Source organism: Mus caroli, chromosome 6 (genome assembly GCF_900094665.2).
Source record: "Mus caroli chromosome 6, CAROLI_EIJ_v1.1, whole genome shotgun sequence".
Classification (NCBI taxonomy): Eukaryota; Metazoa; Chordata; class Mammalia; order Rodentia; family Muridae; genus Mus; species Mus caroli.
In genome coordinates, this window is record NC_034575.1 from 132269315 (window position 1) to 132287238 (window position 17924).

Sequence of the window (17924 nt, forward strand, 5' to 3'; positions counted from 1 at the left end):
CATTGTGCCCACATTCATTCTCTCTCTCTCCCTCTCTCCCTCTCTCTCTCCCTCTCTCTCCCTCTCTCTTTCTCTCTCTTCCCCCCACTTCTCCACCACTTACTTGTCCTCTTGGTGATCAGAGATTCTGAGTGTGTGGGCTCATCTCAGGGGTGGTCTCAGGAGTGCTATGCCACACTTGTGCATTATGGTGCTAGGCAGGGGTCATTTGGATCATAGGCTGCCTCCATAAGCAACAGTCTGTGGCAACAGACTAGTGGTCATCTCAGGCTAGTCCCTGTCCAGGCCCTATGGCACTGTTCTAGTGATTGTTACAGGCTTGCTCCTCACCCAGCCTACCCAAAGCCCCTTTTAAGGGTCCTCTGACTCGAGCTCACTCCCAGGGCCTGAAGTCCCAGGCAGAGTTCTAGTCTCTGGTTTGCTCCCCATCCTAGGAGCCCATCCGGGTCTGCCTGGCATCGGACTGGTGGTCATCTCGGGTTTACTTTTTTCAGGAAGTGTTAGGCTACTAATCATTCAGACATTCATAAGTCGGAATACTGAACACAGACATAGCCTCCTCCTCCCCCCTCCTCCTCTTCCTCCTCCTCCTCTTCCTCCCTCCTCTTCTTCCTCTTCCTCTTTCTCCTCCTCCTTCTCTCTGCCTTCTACCGATGCATGCATGACACAGCAGCCACACCTGGAACACTTCTAGGGCAGGTATATTTTGATTTTTTGATGACTTAAACTTTGTCCCCACTGAAGATAACTCCAGGTTACCCATCCTTTGGCGATTGATTCTATCCTACAACCTCGTCTCTCCCTCACGCATCTTCAGCCCCTTCACACCCTTCTCCTTCACAGATACCACCATTAATAAAACGAGAAGCAACTGAGGTCTCCAAAGGAGCCTTCTACAATCAGTTTTAAGGCCCATGATTATAGGGGTTCCTGGATGGTGAGAGAATTCAGTATCTCCCCTGTATTTCTCAGGCGTAGAGACGCAGGACTCACACTTGTGGCCTATGCACCACAGAAGCTCTGATCCTTTCACCAGGAAGTGAGGAACTCTCCTGAGGTAACTGAACAGCAACCACAGTAACAACCCAGCAAAACCACCCGTGTTGCTCACTGCCTGTCGTCCATTTCTGGGGAGTTTTCCTCTTCCTTTCTGCCTCTCTCTCTCTCTTTGCCATCACAACAGAAGCAGCTGGAACTCTTTTTTTTTGGGGGGGGGGGGAGGTTCAAGACAGGGTTTCCCTGTATAGCCCTGGCTGTCCTGGAACTCACTTTGTAGACCAGGCTGGCCTCGAACTCAGAAATCTGCCTGCCTCTGCCTCCCGAGTGCTGAGATTAAAGGCGTGCGCCACCATGCCCGGCCAGCTGGAACTCTTAAGGCTATCTAACAGTGGTGGTAGTTCATGTCTTTAGTACCAGCACTCAGGAGACAGAGGCAGGCAGATCTCTGTGAGTTCTACAGAGCAAGTTCCAGGACAGTCAAAGCTACACAGAGAAACTCTGTCTTGAAAAACAAACAAACAAACAAACAAAAACAAAAACAACAAATAAGATAACAGATGTCACTACCAACACCCTCAAAGATAGAAATATATCACTGATACCTTCTCAAGCCTCAAAGTTACCTCAGTCACCCAAAGTTCACTTTTTCAATACGTGCCAGCATCTAAGGACATGGGAAGGACAGTAGCTTGGGAAAATTACACAGTTCGGGGATTGAATTGATCTAACGAAAGTTGATAAGACTTGTTTGCTTTGGGGTCATTGGTCTTCAGCCAAGCCTAGATCTGTGGGTCTGGTTTCTGGCTTTATCACTTTTCACCCTTCCCTAGGAATGAGCACTGGAGCGACAGCTGAATCCACAAAGCAGGTATTGTCAAGTGTGGCATAAAAGAGTGTGGGGTTCACTTACTCTCACACAGGGGGGAAATCCAAGCTGACTCAAGTGAAAAGGCAAGAGGAATCCTAGCCAATGTCACCTCACCAGGAGAGAGGGAGTTCAGAGAAGATCCAAATTTGTCCATCATGTGGTGTCTGGGGAATGTTAGAACAGGTCTCTCGTTGTTCCAACTGCTGCATTGAACAGCTTCAGCCCTGAGCTTTCTTTGGACTGACAGCAACAGTCCAGAGCCGCTGGGAGAGGTAATTAGACCACACTGTAGCATCCTTCAAACTCCATGGAGAGTGGCGCTACTGGAGGCTGGAGGATCCTTACTGTACTCCTTATCCCTAAACCCTCTGGGGATCCCTCCCTGACATCTGTGTCAGCTGTGCATGGACATTCAATTATTTCTCATTTCCCAACAAGTCCAGTGTAAGCTCCCTTCAGGAAGTAGAAATTGGCATTAAAAAATATTTTTTAAAAGAAAAAGCATGCCATCTTCCCAAGTCCTAGAGCACAGTCTGGAGTAGGGGCAGGTCAATCCAGATTCAGGCGCTTTGTTACTAAGGTATCGACAGCACACAGCTGACCAACTGTGCAGACCTGAAGCCATCTGCTGACCTTGGGCTTCAGTGCCTGCATTAATCTTTCCCAAAGCACTATTCACCTTCTGCCTCCCATCATCTATGTTCTTTTCCTTTGTGAACTTAGACCAGGAGGTTTGTTTTGGTTTGCTTTGGTTGTCCCCTATGAGTGCCCCAACGCCCAGTCTAAAATGAAGTTCTGCAGAGGTCTCCATGAATTGGACCTTGAAGTTGTCAACAAAAACAAGTGAATGAAAGTGCAACTCATGACACCAATTCTCTTCCAGGAAGATGTGTGCAGAACTGGCACCTGGATAACGATGGGGTCATTTCAGAAAACACCAGCTACATCTAAACAAAAAACTAATTCCCAGCTAGGCAGTGGTGGCTCATGCCTTTAATCCCAGCACTCAGGAGGCATAGGCAGATGGATTTCTGAGTTGGAAGCCAGCCTAGTCTACAAAGCAAATTTCAGGACAGCCAGGGCTACACAGAGAAAGCCTGTCTCAGAGTCGAGTGGAAGGGGAGAGAGCTAACACCAACTGATAATACTCAAGAGAGTGCTCAGAGTTGAGTGTTTTCTGTGAGATGCCCACCCACTGCCACCCAGCAAGGTGAGTGCCATTACGATGAGTAACTATGTAGTGGAGAGATGGGAGAGAAAGAGAAGCAGCCTGATGTGAATAGCCTGTGCTGCCACCTGAGGTCATGGTGATACTCTGTCCTATGCTGCCACAGACAGCCATGTTTGGGTCCATACTCCTGCAGCAGTAGGGGTCCGTGTCAATGCCCATGGCCCATGTTACCACCAAAGGCTGTGGTATGAGCTGTTGCCTGGGGTCGTATTGATGTCTGAGGGCACTGTAGATCTGAGCCCACCCCCTCAAGGGCTATAGCACTCAGGAGAGCTGGCACCAGTCCTCTCCTAGGCATTCATTGTGGAAGAGCTGGCCCTCTGGCTGAGAGCAGGAGAGCAGAGCTGGTCCCTCAGGGCTATAGCACTCAGGAGAGCTGGCCCCACTCCTCTCCTAGGCATTCATTGTGGAAGAGCTGGCCCTCAGGCTGAGAGCAGGAGAGCTGGTCCCTCCCCTCACCACCTGCAGCACTTGGGAGAGAAGGCCCTGCCCCTCACATGGGCAGGGCTAGAGAGCTGATCCTGGTGGCATGGGGGAGGGAGAACACGCCCTGTCTTTTGTGGGCTGCTGAAGACACCCTGGCCCCTTCTGGGAAAGTGGAAAAGCTAGCCCTGGTGGTGTGGGCACAGGAGAGCTGGCAGGCTGACCAACTCTGCTGCCACGCAGGCCCAGATCCAGAGCTTTAAGTTGGCCCACCCAATATCTACATCATCTGTAAATTGTTTGAGCATGTGCAAGGGCCAGTCCTGCAGAACCAAAGCTGCAGGAAATCCCCATGGCATAGAACAACAACCGGATATCCAGGAGGTATCTCTCTGGGGCTACAGGATGGGTAGTGTAGCAGAAGGCAGAGGCCTCTAACCAGACCACTGCAATGAACATTTGCAAGTAAAGATATGTGGACAAAAGGGTCCACCATGATTCACCAGCAACTTCTGTGTGGAGAATTGGTCGGATTTTTTTCTAGAGAGGGTAAGGGCATTGCCAGGGTAAAGAGCAGATAGAGGGAGACAGCGAGATGAGTGGGACTGGGGTGCATGATGGGAAATTCACATGTGCATGTGCACACACACACACACACACACACACACACACACACAGTAGAAGAAATTTTTTAAAGATGTTTGCTGTTCTTCCAGAGGACCTGAGTATGAGTCTTAGAGCTCACATGGGGGGAGGGGGGTTGTCCACTGTCACCTGTCATGCTAAAAAATACCCTCTTCTGGATTCTGGGGCACCTGAACTTAACACATGCACAGATACATTCATGTGCACACAATTAAAAATAAAACTTAAAGAAATTAACATTCAAAAGTAAAGGCCTTTGCATAGAAACAATATCTGCTTAGACTTTCTAATGGCTGGAAGGATCACACTTAGATAGTAACAAAGAGAAAATACACGTGAGGAAAAAGGACATCAAAATTCTGAAACACTGCGGAAGGACAATCCTCCTTCCCCCAAAATAAATCTTAAACAGATGAAAATGGCACGTGTTCCCAAAACGGAAGATTTCACATCACTAGATGTTATAGCTCCTAAACTGATCTAGCATATCATTATCATACGTATAAACAGAAGTTTCTTAATTCAATCAGATAATTTGCAAGTTGGATGGAAAAATAAAGACAAAAGTAATGCAAGAGAGCCAGGCAGTGTCCTGCACACAGGAGGCTAAGAAAGGTCATGGGTTTGAAGCCAGGCTAAGCTACACGGGCATTCTGATGAAAAAATAATAATGAAAATGGTCTATTTTTATGAAATTAACCAGCTCTAGTTTGCTATTTCATAAATAGGTCAAAAGAATAGACTAGAAAATCAAAAAATGCATTCAAATCTGAATTTTATACAAGATAGAAGGGGAATTTAAAATCAGTAAGAAAAGGCTGGATTGCTTAGTAGATGCTGTTAAACTGCATTTTTATCATAGGAAAGAGCCGGCTTGATACTCTGACAATAAAATAAAAATATAAAATGGAGCCAGTGAAATCGTTCCATAGGTGAAGGCACGTGCCACCAAGCCTTATAGCCTAAGTTTGATCCCAGGACCCACAAGGTGGGGGAGAACTGACTCCTGAAGGTTGTCTTCTGACCTTCACACATGCACGCACACACATGCACATACACTCACATACTCACATGCATGCACACACATGCACATACACTCACATACTCACATGCATGCACACACATGCACATACACTCACATACTCACATGCGTACACACAAAATAAATAACATTTAGTAAAAATTTTAAAATAAAATATTTTGGTCAAAGATTTAAATATGGAAGTATAACCCATAGAAACACTAGAGGAAAAGATGGGGAAAGTTGTGGGATCCATAAAGGAGACACCCCGTTCTCGTCTGTCAGGCTGTGGGCGCACAGCCTCTTTTGTGTTACCCATTATACTGATCTTTCTACTTAATGAAATTCTCTTCAGGGTAGCAAGAAGCCTAATCCCAGAAGATGGGTCATGGTGGCAATCTTGGTCATTTTCCCACCATCCTTTGCAGCCAGGCTGTCTATGTCTTTGGTTTGGACCACTAAAACATTAGTGGATATCTGTTGGATCTTTTCCCTCCCTTTTCTTTCCCCATAAAAATGAGCGCTCACACACACACACACACACACACACATACACACGCGCACAAGCGAGCGAGCAAGCATCACCTCTCACATCCCTTGAAAGGCTAGAAATCATCCCAGGATGAGAAGAAAAAGTCAAAGAACTGAATTAAGCCCTGAATCAGCTCTGAAATGTCAGAACAAAGGAACCAGAGCTAGTGCCTCCATCCCTGTCTTCTCAATATGACACGGAAAGCAAATCCTGCTAACCCTAAGCTGCAGTGTTTAAACTTCGGGTTTTCTCACAGTTGTGTGACATTTGCAATTATACCTGGCATTCAAAGTATCACGAACTTAGAAAACTTAAAGAAAGAGAACAAAAATTGAACAGCACCAAATTTAAATTACGTTTATTTTAATTAATTTATTTATTTGAGAAGAAAGAAAGAGGAATGAACGAAGGAAGGGAGGAAGGAAGAAAAAAGAAAGACTAAGATGTTTTTATTTCATGTAAAAGCTAAGGTTTATTATCTTCACTCCAGGAATAAATAAATAGATAAATAAATAAGCAAGCAAGTCACAGTAGGAAAATTGTCAAAGAACAGAAAGTATTTATCAAAGAAGTAATGGCAAGGACTTGATCAGGGCAAGGACTCTAGCATCATAAACCCACCCTCAAGCACCAAGCCATACACTTCTCCAGCCCCCGAGCTCTTGATCTCACTTATTACAAAGGAACAGGTAAAACCTCAGTGATATACAATCAGTGTCAATTTGTTTGAGTTTTAAAGCAATGTTTGACTAGCATTAGGCATTGCTATCAGGAGGAAAAACCTAAAATAACTTCCATGGAGAGCAACTTGCCAATGTCACCAAAATTACAAATGCCGCGAGAGCAGCCACAACACGCTTACAAAATTAAAGAACTGAAAATCAGATGAACGTCCATGAATGAAGAGCTAGGGTTTTTTCCTGTAATAAAATCAATCCTCTGCAGTTATCAAAAGAATAAATATATTGCAAGTGCACAGCTGTAGGATGATCTTCAAGTTACATGTTCTCATTTTTAGAATAGCGTGCCAATATATTGAATGTCGTGAGTCTTCGACCTATAAGGCACCCTCCAATGGAGACTGCAGGGCTGTCTGCTGAGGAACACTGTCCTCTGTTTTCTATGAGCAACTTATTCTGGGTAAGGATACATTGTTGAATGAACAAAAACTAAAAACACAGCAATCTGCTCCCTATGAAACCAAGTGTATCAAATATGTATCATTAAATATGTGACTGTGTGTTCACCAGTAATCCTTGATAGAATTCACAAGGAGTAACAGTGCTTGTCTCTGAGAAAGGGGGCTCCAGCTACCTATAACTACATAAAGGACCACTCCAAATAGGGGCTGAGACTGTGGCTCCATGGTTAAGGGCTCTTGCTGTTCTTGTTGAAGATCAGAGTTCTTTTCTCATTATCCAGTGAAGCACGGCTGTCAGTTCTCCAGCTCCAGTGGAGCAAACGCCCTCTCCTGGTTGCCACAGACACCTGCATGCATGTGCACATGACCACTCACAGACACTCACATTTTTTAATCTAAAAAAGAAAAACAAAACAAAATAAAACCAAAGCTTAGTGGTGTGATAGCCACATCCATCCATTTCTTATGCACACAGGTTCTGTAGGTCAGGGTTTTGAAGATGCAACAGTCCTGGCTTCTTCCTGGATGTTAGTGTCTGGAGCCCCAGCAATGAGGAGGTGAGGGGCAGTGTGTGACTCAGCTGTCTGGAGCCTGGAAAAATGGAAAGGTTTCTTCATTCTAGTGTCTGCCCCTGGGCCTTGATGATTCAGCTGGCATTTGGTGTGCGTTGGAGTGACCCCTGGGCTTCTCAGAGCATGGTGGGTTCAGATTATCAGACCACTTATGTGGCAACTCGGAACCCCAAGAAGGCAGTGTTCCAACGAGGCAAGGCCTTCTTCTGTGTGTAGCTGCAGAAATCACACTCCACTTCTGCTCTTCCATTCTAGTAGTCCCAAGCCTGCCTAGACTCGGAGAGCAGGCAAACAAAACTATGTGTCATCTATTCAATGCCAGGGCTTAACTCCAGGGAGTAGAATTTTCCTCTTTTTATTTATCTTTACTTCCTAATGTACCCAAATAAGCCAAGTGCTCCCTGATACAAAAAGTGTTTTCCACAAATCGTGGGTATCTCTTGGGATTCTCTTCTATACATTACAGTAAAACCATGTTTCTCATGCGACCTTGTAAATTTGCAGCAGTTCGAATTTACAAATACATCTGTACATATCTCATGTTCCCTCCCCATCTGTAATAACACATACTCAAGGAGCATGATGAGTCTACATGTCTGCACAAATGAAGGTACACCCCTATACATTTAAAGCTATTCACATCAAAGTCGGGTTCTGCAGACACAGAGAATTGTTGCTTCGGTTTGCTGTCTGGATGTTTTCCAGCTGTGTGGCATAGCACTGTGGGACCAACATCTGGGCCATTGTCTTCTGTTTAAAAGCAAGCCTAAGACAGACAGCAGCTGGCCTGCCTTTGTCCTAATGTCTGGCTGCCATACCTTTAGTGGAAGTTTCTATTCTCTCTCCCTCTCCCTCTCCTCCTCTGCTTCCTCCTCCTTCTCTTCTTCCTCTTCTTCATCCTCCTCCTCCTCCCACTCCCCAATCAACAATGGGTATCTTCTGCCACTCTCTGCTTTTATCTTTTGAAGACAAGGTCTCTCACTGAACACAGAGCACACCATATTGGTTATAATGGCTGGCCAGGAAGCCCTTGGGATCTGCCTGTCTCTCTGGGGTTGCAGACACACTGCCACATCTTATTTTTATATAATTGCTGAGATCCAAATTCAGGTCTTCCTGCTTGTGCAGCAGGTAAGTCACACTGAGCTATTTCCCCAGAGCCCACTCCTTCAATCTCTTCCATTCCTTGCTCTCTCGCCATGTCACACTCACCCTGATTTAAAGTGTGTGTGTGTGGGGGGGGGCAGAAGCAGTGTGGGGGATGGGCAAAGCTGGGGAGGGCATATGGGAAGGCCAGACTAGCAAAACAAGTTGGCAGGGCTCTTCTGCCTTTCCCTAGACACCATCTTTCTATTGTGTAAAAACCTGCATAAGGTGAAACTGGCCATCTCAGACACTTCACTGCTCCCGACCCTGTGACTTTAAGGTCACTCCCATTGTTGTAGAACCACTGACACCATCCATGTATAGAACGCTCCTCATTTTCTCAAATCAAAACTCTGTGCCCATTGAACACCAATCTTCTGCCATTCCAACCTGGTCCTTCTGGCCCATGACCAATACGGTTCCAGTTTCAGATCTCAAGGCTGGTATGGTTGGGTATTTCATACAATGGAATCGCCTAGTGTCTGTCCTTTTGTGAACGAGCTTTCACATTGTTCGATATCTTCAAGGCCATGTGCCAAGATTCTCATCCACAGGAAGGATAAATATCCTATTTTATGTCCAGGACACATTGTCTTAATGTTCTTTTCCATTAATGCATGCTCGGATCTCAGCTACTAGATTTTTCCTAAGTGGAGCAAGTCTTTTCCTTCTCTTCATCTCAAACAAAAGGCCATAACCCTTCCCTGAACCAGACAAGAGACTTAGGGGTTGATCTTCAGCAAAATAGGAACTTCTAGCCTCAGCTCTGAGAACCAGGCATAGTGAGGGGGTAAGAACAGGATTTAAAATTGAAAATGGGGCAATTCATAGAAAATCTGTACACATTGCAGTAGAAAGCTCCATTCCCTTGCTGCACACATTTCCATGTTCAACTTTTTACATGGGTTCTAGGAATTGAATTTGGGTCCTCTTGCGCACATAGCAGCATTTTAGCAACTGAGACATCACCCCAGTGCCCCAGCTCAATTCATCTATCCTCGCCACTATCTCTGCCACCAACCCCAAACCTGCCACTGCCATCTCTTCCTGAATATGCACAAATTCCTGTTGTCCTCCATCCCTACCTGTTCCTCCAATTCATTCTCCTCAATGGAAAGAAGGGTGATCTTCTTAAAACCCCCCCCATAATTCTTTTCATTCTCCTCAGACTGAAACACAGACTACCCGATCTGACCCCATCCATCCTCACCAGATCTGACCCTCGCTCCCTCCTTGTCCTAGTTTGGTTTCTGTGACAAACACCACAGCCAAAAGTGGCTGGGGGAGGGAAGTGCTTATTTCATCTGCATTTGCTAATCACAGCCAATCTCCGCAGGAGGTCAGAGCAGAAACTCAATCTGGAGAAGAAGCAGGAACCAAGGAGGAATGCTGCTTAATGAATTGCTCCCCATGTTTTGCTCAACTGGAATTTTCACACCACCCAGGGTAGCACTGCCCCTGGCAGGCTGGCCCCTCCCACATCATTACTCAAATGATTGTCCACAGGCCAGTCTGATGGAGGCGTTTTCTCAATTGAGGTTCCCTCATTCCAGATACGTCTAAGTTTGTGTTGTAGTCCCCAAAACTAACCAGCACACTCCTCCTCCAGACCTGGCCCCTGCCTTCTCCTGGGCCAGTTCTTGCCTGTTTCGCTCTCCTCCTTCTTCATGAAGCCCCAGCCTCATTACTTTTCTTTTTTTCTATTCCAAAATAAAAAGACAAACTCTCCGTTGCTTTAGACTCTACCCGTGATTATCCACACACATGGAAAGGTTTCTATCCTGCTTTCAATCCAACTGGCCTCTCCCTGCCTCCAGGTCTCAGCACAGATACCACCTCCCCAGGAATACTTTCTGCCAACCCAGCAGAACCAAGCCCCTCTTGTCCTTTAAATCATGGTTCCCTTATGAGGTTGGCCATTGTATACATTGCTTGATCTTGTTGCTTTTATTTTGCCACAAACACAAGAAACTAACACCACTGTTGCTCCAATCTGGCTCCATACCTGTTTGAGTGAATTCCATCCTAAAGGGAATATGAAAATATTGTCTGCATCTTTCTGGGCCGTTTTCCAGCTTGTTCTCTGGAGTGAGCACAACAGAGTTGGTTGAGGATTAGAGATGTATGGCAACAGTGGCTCCCTAATGTGGGACATGGCAGCACTGTGGGATGCTGAGACCTCTCCCTGATGGGCAGATACAACAGCTCCATAGGCTCATATTGCAGGGAGGAGAGAATAGAAACACACACACACACACACACACACTGATTCTGGGGGGGAGGGTATTGCTCAAAACTTATGGCCCCAAATATTCCTCAGGTAATAAGTAGAAGTCCTATCTTGATGGGCTCTGCCAAGTAGAATTCAAGTGACATTCATTTGAATCAAATTATTTTATGTGTACTTACCTAATTTTAAATTATGTTTATATGTATGTGGTGGGCACATAGGCACGAAGAATTGGGCATTAGCTGTCCTAGAGCTAGAGTTACAAGGTTCTGGGGACTGAACTCAAGTCCTCTGTCTGCTACAGCAGTAAGTGCTCTTAACTCCAAGCCATCTCACCAGCCCCTGAATCAAATTATTAATAGTGTGGTTGTTGTTTCATAGTTATGGTAACCAGAAAAACCATAGTAATGCAAGGGGCAGGAAGTCAGATGGTAAGAAGTAGCTGCTGGTATCCTCCCTGTCTCAGTTTGGGTTTTACTGCTGTGAGCAGACACCATGACCAAGGCAACTAGTATAAGGACAACATTTAATTGGGGCTGGCTTACAGGTTCAAAGGTTCAGTCCATTATCATCAAGGCAGGAGGAGCGTGGCAGCATCCAGGCAGGCATGGTGCAGGCAGAGTTGAGAGTTCTACATCTTCATCTGAAGACTGCTAGCAGAATACTGGCTTCCAGGTAGCTAGGATGAGGGTCTTAAAGCCCACACCCACAATGACACACCTACGCCAACAGGGACACACCTTCTAACCTTGCCACTCCCTGGGCCAAGCATATACAAACCATCGCACTCACTGTATTCCCTCATACACTGTAGTCATACCTGCTCTACAGTCCTCAGCACGAGTGTCTGTGGTCAGTTAGATGAATCTGGTAATGAAGCAAGTCATCTACATTCTCACCTTAAAGTCTGCCATCTTCGTTTCCCATCCTGCCCAGTGTCAGGGTGCCTTATCGCCAGCACTATTGGATTCATCTTTGAGAAGAGTGGTTCTCACTAAAGAGATGACGAGGTCTGAAACCTCACTCTCAGGGCAGAGTAGGAGCTTAGATCCTGTTTGAGAAGCGGTGACCAATGATCCCTCTGAGATTCAAGACATAGATGACCTGCCTCTTGCCACGGGATGCGTGGCCCAAGATGAGTGGATACTGGTCAGCCGTGAAACTCTAATTAACCTGGTCTCACCCACTAGGCTACTAAATCTGTACACTATCATATTTGAAGAATAAAGCCCAGAAGAAAGAGAAAACACTATGTTGTATATGAGTGAAAACCAAGAAGGGTGAAGGGTAATCTCAGTTGTCATCCATTTGTTTGTTCAGCAGATTTCACTTATCACCCACCATGCTTACAATGCTTCAAGTGGGGGGATGAATTTGTACAATAAGCCCTGGATTCAAAGAGGAATGAAAACAGCTTTTAAGATAAGTACAGCACAGCTGGTGACTACTGCTGTCGGGGACAGAGATGCAAAATTGTATAGGAACCTAGAGGAGTGGCTTGTTCTATGGGGGCAGCTGAAATGGCGGCGTTGTGAAGGAGCTGATGTTAGAACTAAATTCTGGAGTATAAGTAGCAGTTTTCTGGTAGAGAAGGGTAAGGCAATTCTAAGACGCAGAATGGCCTTCTTTCTGATGGCTTAAGGGCACATTTTGGAGAGAATCGAACAGGAAGTTTAGTTACTCTTCTATTGCTGTGAGGAGACACCAAGACCAATGCAGCTTACGAAGAAAAACATTTGGCTGGGGGTTTGCTTCTAGATTCAGAGGATTAGTTCACGATCATTATGTTGAGAAGCAGATAGACATGGTGCTGGACTACTGGCTGAGAATTCTACACCCTGATCCTCAGGCAGGGAGAGAGAGGGAAGGGAAGGGAAGGGGAGGGGAGGGAAAAATAATAGAGAAGGGGAGGTGAGAAGGAGAGGGAGGAGGAAAGGAGAAGAGGGGAGGGGAGATGACAGGAGGGGAGATGAGGGGAGGAGAGGAGAGGGGAAAGGAGAGGGGAGGAGAGGAGAGAGAATGGGCCTGGCTTCCGCTTGAAGCCCATCCACAATGACACAGTCCTCCAACAAGGCTGCACTCACTCTGCATTCCAACAAGCTCACACTGCTAATTCTTCTCCAATAGTCCACTCTCTGGTGACAGCATTCAAATATGTGAGCCTATGGCAGGTACCCTCATTCAAAGCTCCACAACCTCACAGAGATGAGAAACTGGACTCAAGGCAGACAGGAAATTGATGACCATGCATATTGTACTTTGTGCTATAACACCAGACTTCTTCATACTGCAATGCCTGGCCTGGATGACTTTGGCCAATTGGGCTTCAAAGTCAGGTTGCTTCTATTAGGAAGAATTTCCTGGTGTAATTTTGGAATACTAAAAAACAATAAGGTCAGGCAAGCCAATGAGGAGGCACAGTCCTCTAGACAAGAAACCAAGTGTGCCTTATAACATGGACATCTGCTCAATATTACTAAATCAGAGGAACTCAGACTAAATCCATAAGTGCCATTTCTCACCTATCATGGTGGAAAATTTTTATTCCTAAGAACACTGTTACTTGACGAGGGTGTGGGGAAATAGACCTGTTTTATTGGCTGGAGTATGGAGTGGTACATGCATACAGAGAACATGACTATGTCCAATAACATACATACCTTTCTTTCATGCTTTGACTAACAAGTACATGTTCAGGAATTTACCATGAAGATATGTGTCTACAATGCAAAGCAAGATGCTAGTGCAGGGTAGCCATTCAGCTGCAAACCTTTTGTAGTTCTAATACCGGAAACTCTTTACATACTTACTCAAAGGGGTCTGTCCGAATTGAGAATATAAACAGAGTATTACGCAGCTGTGGAAAGGATTCGAACGTTCTCTATAAATTGATGCTTATGTAATTTATAGGGTGGGTTGCTACATGGATAGAGCAATCGCAAAGGAGTCAGAAGAGTGTGTCAGTTTTCACTAAAGAATGGTGTGGAAATGTGATATGAGCATTCACCTTTGCTTCTTTCTGCAAACGAGATGTAGAAAGTACAAATCAAAAATAATAAAAATTATTACCAAGAAAGGGTGAGTAACAACCAGAAGAGATGATAAAAATCAACAGACAGAGTATGTTTTTTTTTTCAAGTAATGCCTCAAGTTCACCTTACTTAGGAATGAGACAAGGGTGTCCCTCTTTCTTCTGCCTCCAACACCATACTAGGAGTCTCTTTTTCTTTTAGTTTGTTTTGAGACACGGTTTCTCAGCATAGTTCTGGCTGTCCTGGAGCTTGCTACATAGACCAGGCTGGCCTCAAACTCACAAAAATCTGACTACCTCTGCCTTGAAAGTGCTGGGATTAAAGGTGTGGGCCACTATACCTGGCTCACAGTGGGAGTCTTAATTCGTGAGATAAAGTCCTAGCTGACCCACTGGGGCCTTTGGGAAGGAGAAAGATTTATTACTAAATTTTTCCTTGCTGTTTGCCTTTGAGAATCAATGCCTCAAGAAGTTCTCCGTGGTGATAAGGAATGGCTTAGCAAAGGCACAGGATGTAGAGTTGGATGGAATGACCCTCACAACGTGGCCAGGTCCCCAGCATCTGCTCACAGATCCAAAGTCCTGGACAGAACAACATTCTCTATCTTTCCCGTGTGCCCTGCTCAGGCCTGGGTGGAGGGTCCCAGCACTGTGTAAGCTGGGGCCACTCAACTGGAGCTTTGGCCGTTTCCTGCTATTAAAAGTTTGGTTCACAGAAGGGAAAAAAAAGGAAATAATGAAACTCTTTGTTCCCAGGTATATTTTACTCCAATCAAGGTGACACCTGAGATTAACAGGCCTTTGTAGCTCCCAGAAAGCTTGAAAGGTCAAAGATTCTGTGTCCTGGGAATGAGAGAATGGGAGAATCAAGTCAGTGTTACAGCTTAAAATCCAGGAGTCTAACCTCTAGTTGGGGAGTAGAACATCTGCAGGGAAAGAAAACCACGGTGACATGAAGAACTAGAAACTGGGGAAGCCATGGGATGCTAGAGATAGAATCAGGGCAAGAATGCTAGATCCAAAGTCTATGAGGGAGCTACAGGAGGCAGTAGACAGGGAGGAGGTGGAGCTAGGTAGCCAGAACCTCAACTCAGGACTGCATTGTGGAAAATCCATGGCAAATGCAAATCTGAACTTCCTACCTGAGCCCTTGGCTATGGACAGTAATATATTCATTTATGTAAATGGTAAGTCACCCTGTTTAGGGAGCTCAGGCTGCTATGGTTTAGTAAGAGAAGTTTTTTCACAGGTCTGGAGACTAGAAGTCTGAAATTAGGGGTGCGGCTGTGTCTGGGTCCTAGGAAGGGCTTTCTGTGGCTTGCAGGAAACCATCTTCTCATTGCGTCCTGCCAAGGTATCGAAAGAGAGAAAGTGCGCTGGCCTCCCTTAGAGGGACATGGATCCCATTATGAGAGCTCTGTCTTGTGACTTCATCATCCATAGCTACCCAGTGAAGGTCCCATCTTTAAGTTCCATTAAATGGTACTTAAAGCTTTAATGTATGAGTCAGGAAGAGTCTCTCTGGCCATAGCAACAAGAATGTGCCCAGTTTCATCTGACTTCTGGGGCACTATTCCATTCACAGTACTTCAGTAGTTGTGAGTGTGCTGGGGGAGGGGGGTCTCTATTCTCATGTGTTATATGTTCCCATGGAAAGAATGAGATAAAAATATACAAAATGTTGACGGGGAGAGTTGCTATGAAAACAGACTGGAGTATTAGGGTGAGTGAGAGACTGGACATTATAGCGTGTGGAATAGCTTTGACAATAATGGAAGCAAGACACCAAATGTCTACTTAGGGCCGGTGAAAGTAGCCTGGGGGTGGGCCCAGGTTTACTATGAGAGGAGTAAAGAGAGAAGGAAGGAGGTGACAGTATGTGGACAAGAGAGTCATCATGAAGGGGTCGTGTAGACACTTGGGATTTTGTTCTGAATGATGCAGATGACGAAAGCAGTGGTGTGAGGGCAGTGGCGGCAGCGGCAACGACTGTGACAAAGATGGCAAGGACATGACAACAAGGATGGCGGCCTGGCAGTAGGCCAATGGAGAACATACAGCAGAGAATGCTGCCTGAGTATAAGCCACAGTTTTACCTGAGGAGGAAGGGTAGGCAGTAGGGAGGACCAGAGGTAAAGGAAGAGAACCTGATCTGACTGGGCACAGAGGGAAGGGCTGGGCAGCCACATGGGATGAGATGGGTGGGGTCAAGAGGCAACCAAGATTAATGAAGGACAAACAGGAACACAACAAAAGAGAAGACAGAGGTGACAATCATGGTCTTGGGGACCCTGGTTAGAGAGAGGAAGGGAGCAGAAAGTAGATGTTTTGAGGGAGTACAATTAGAAGTCTGGGGTCTACAGAAAAGGAAGGAGTAGGTCTCCCTCTGGAGATTCGAACTGCACAAGGCCTGGGGCAAAATAAACGTGCTCAGGATCAAGTTTTGAAAGGCTTCAAGATTATGGGGCAACACGGGGCAGTTGGACCCCTCTTAGAGTGTACAGAGAGTCAGCTGTTAAGAGGAAGGATGTGGGGAACCTTCCTACTAAAAGCAGCCAGTTGTAAATCTTAGGAGGAAAAAAAACTGAAGAGAGAAGGCTAGAAATCTACTCATCCCAGAAAAAGCCCTGTGCTCACAGGGTCCAGTAAGCACAGAGCCACACGGCCATAGCAGTGAGCAGGAGGAATATTTGCTCCTGTAAGCACAGAGCCTCTGCAGTGAGCAGGGGAGGAGGCTTGCTCAGTACTGGGTAGAGAAAGGTGAAGGGACCAGGAAGGACAATGGGGCCTATACAGTTTTCTCCCAGGCATTGTCCTCATGAGGGTTTACAGAACTCAGTGCACAGAGACCTCACTGGTTGGGAAGGAGACTTAGCCACAAGTACAATCAAGACTCACTCGCTGTGTCCTCATTGACAAGTCTGTTGTTCCTTTGGCCAAAAGCCCAGTGTAGCCGTTAGCCCAGAAAGCCTCTGCCAGGTGACCCAGAGTCCCTGCAAGGTGCACACAGCAGCAGATGTGGGTCTCATTGCAGGCACACCACGTCCCTTCAACTCCAGATTTCCAGACTCCAGATTTGGAGTTAGACTTGGAGGAAGGGGACAAGTAAGAGTCAGAGGGCAGAGGTTGACTTTCCTCCCCTGCTTCCCTGGCCCCGTCCTAGTGGAAAGCAAGACACAAAGACTTTTCACCACCACCCGTCCTCCTACCAGCTCTGGAAGGCCTGCTTGTCCCTGATCCAAAGCAGGAGCTTATTCAGATATGACTGAATAGTAACAGGGCATTTGTCTAACAGCAACTGTGCTAACTGTGCTGATGAATAATTGAGGTGTTTTTTTTTTTTATTACAGTTGAGGCAATAAGCACTCCACCCACTTGGGTGGATATTGAGTTGTTCCCCCCTCCCCCCAAAAATGGTACTAAACAGCAGCTTCCAATTAAAAAAAAAATGTAATCAAATGTCTGGAAAAAAGTTGGGAAAATTGTAAGTGAAGTTGACACTTGAGCAATATCTTTTTCAGGAGAAGATAAGGTAAATAAGCTTGGGCCAGCCTTGGCTGTACAATGGCTTCAAACAGGAAGTGAAAGCCAAGAAACAAAGGAATAAGTAATAACCTGGCTCCACAGATATCCGAGGCTACAGTATAGCCCACAGACCACCCGCCTGGCATGTCAAAAGTCCTGGGTTTGATTCCCAGCAAAAGAAAATAATGGAGACAGGGACATCCATTGGTACAGTGCCTACCTGGGTAGGATCCATGGTACCTCAGAAACAGAGCTGGCTGGTGCCCATAATCCCAGCATTTGGGAGGTGGAGGCATGAGGATCGGGAGTTCACAGTCATCCTGAATCTACATGGGGTGGGGGTGGTCGGGTGAGGCCAGCCCGGCGTACAAGGAGCTTTGTCTCAAAACCAAACTGCTTGGCCTAGTATCACATGACTTTAACCTCCACAGTTGAGAGATAGAGGCAGGTAGATTTCGGAGTTGAAGGCCAGCATGGTATATGTCACCAGTTTCAGACCAGTCGGAGCCACACAGTGAGACCCTCTCTAAAAACAAACACAAAACAAGACAAAACAAGAT

At 45.9% G+C, this 17924-nt stretch overlaps 2 pseudogenes; both read right to left on the reverse strand.

The window, feature by feature from the left end:
* Window positions 1-496: 496 nt before the first annotated feature.
* On the reverse strand, window positions 497-571 carry LOC115031430 (annotated as a pseudogene).
* Window positions 572-621: 50 nt separating this feature from the next.
* Window positions 622-700, reverse strand: LOC115031432 (annotated as a pseudogene).
* Window positions 701-17924: the final 17224 nt, after the last annotated feature.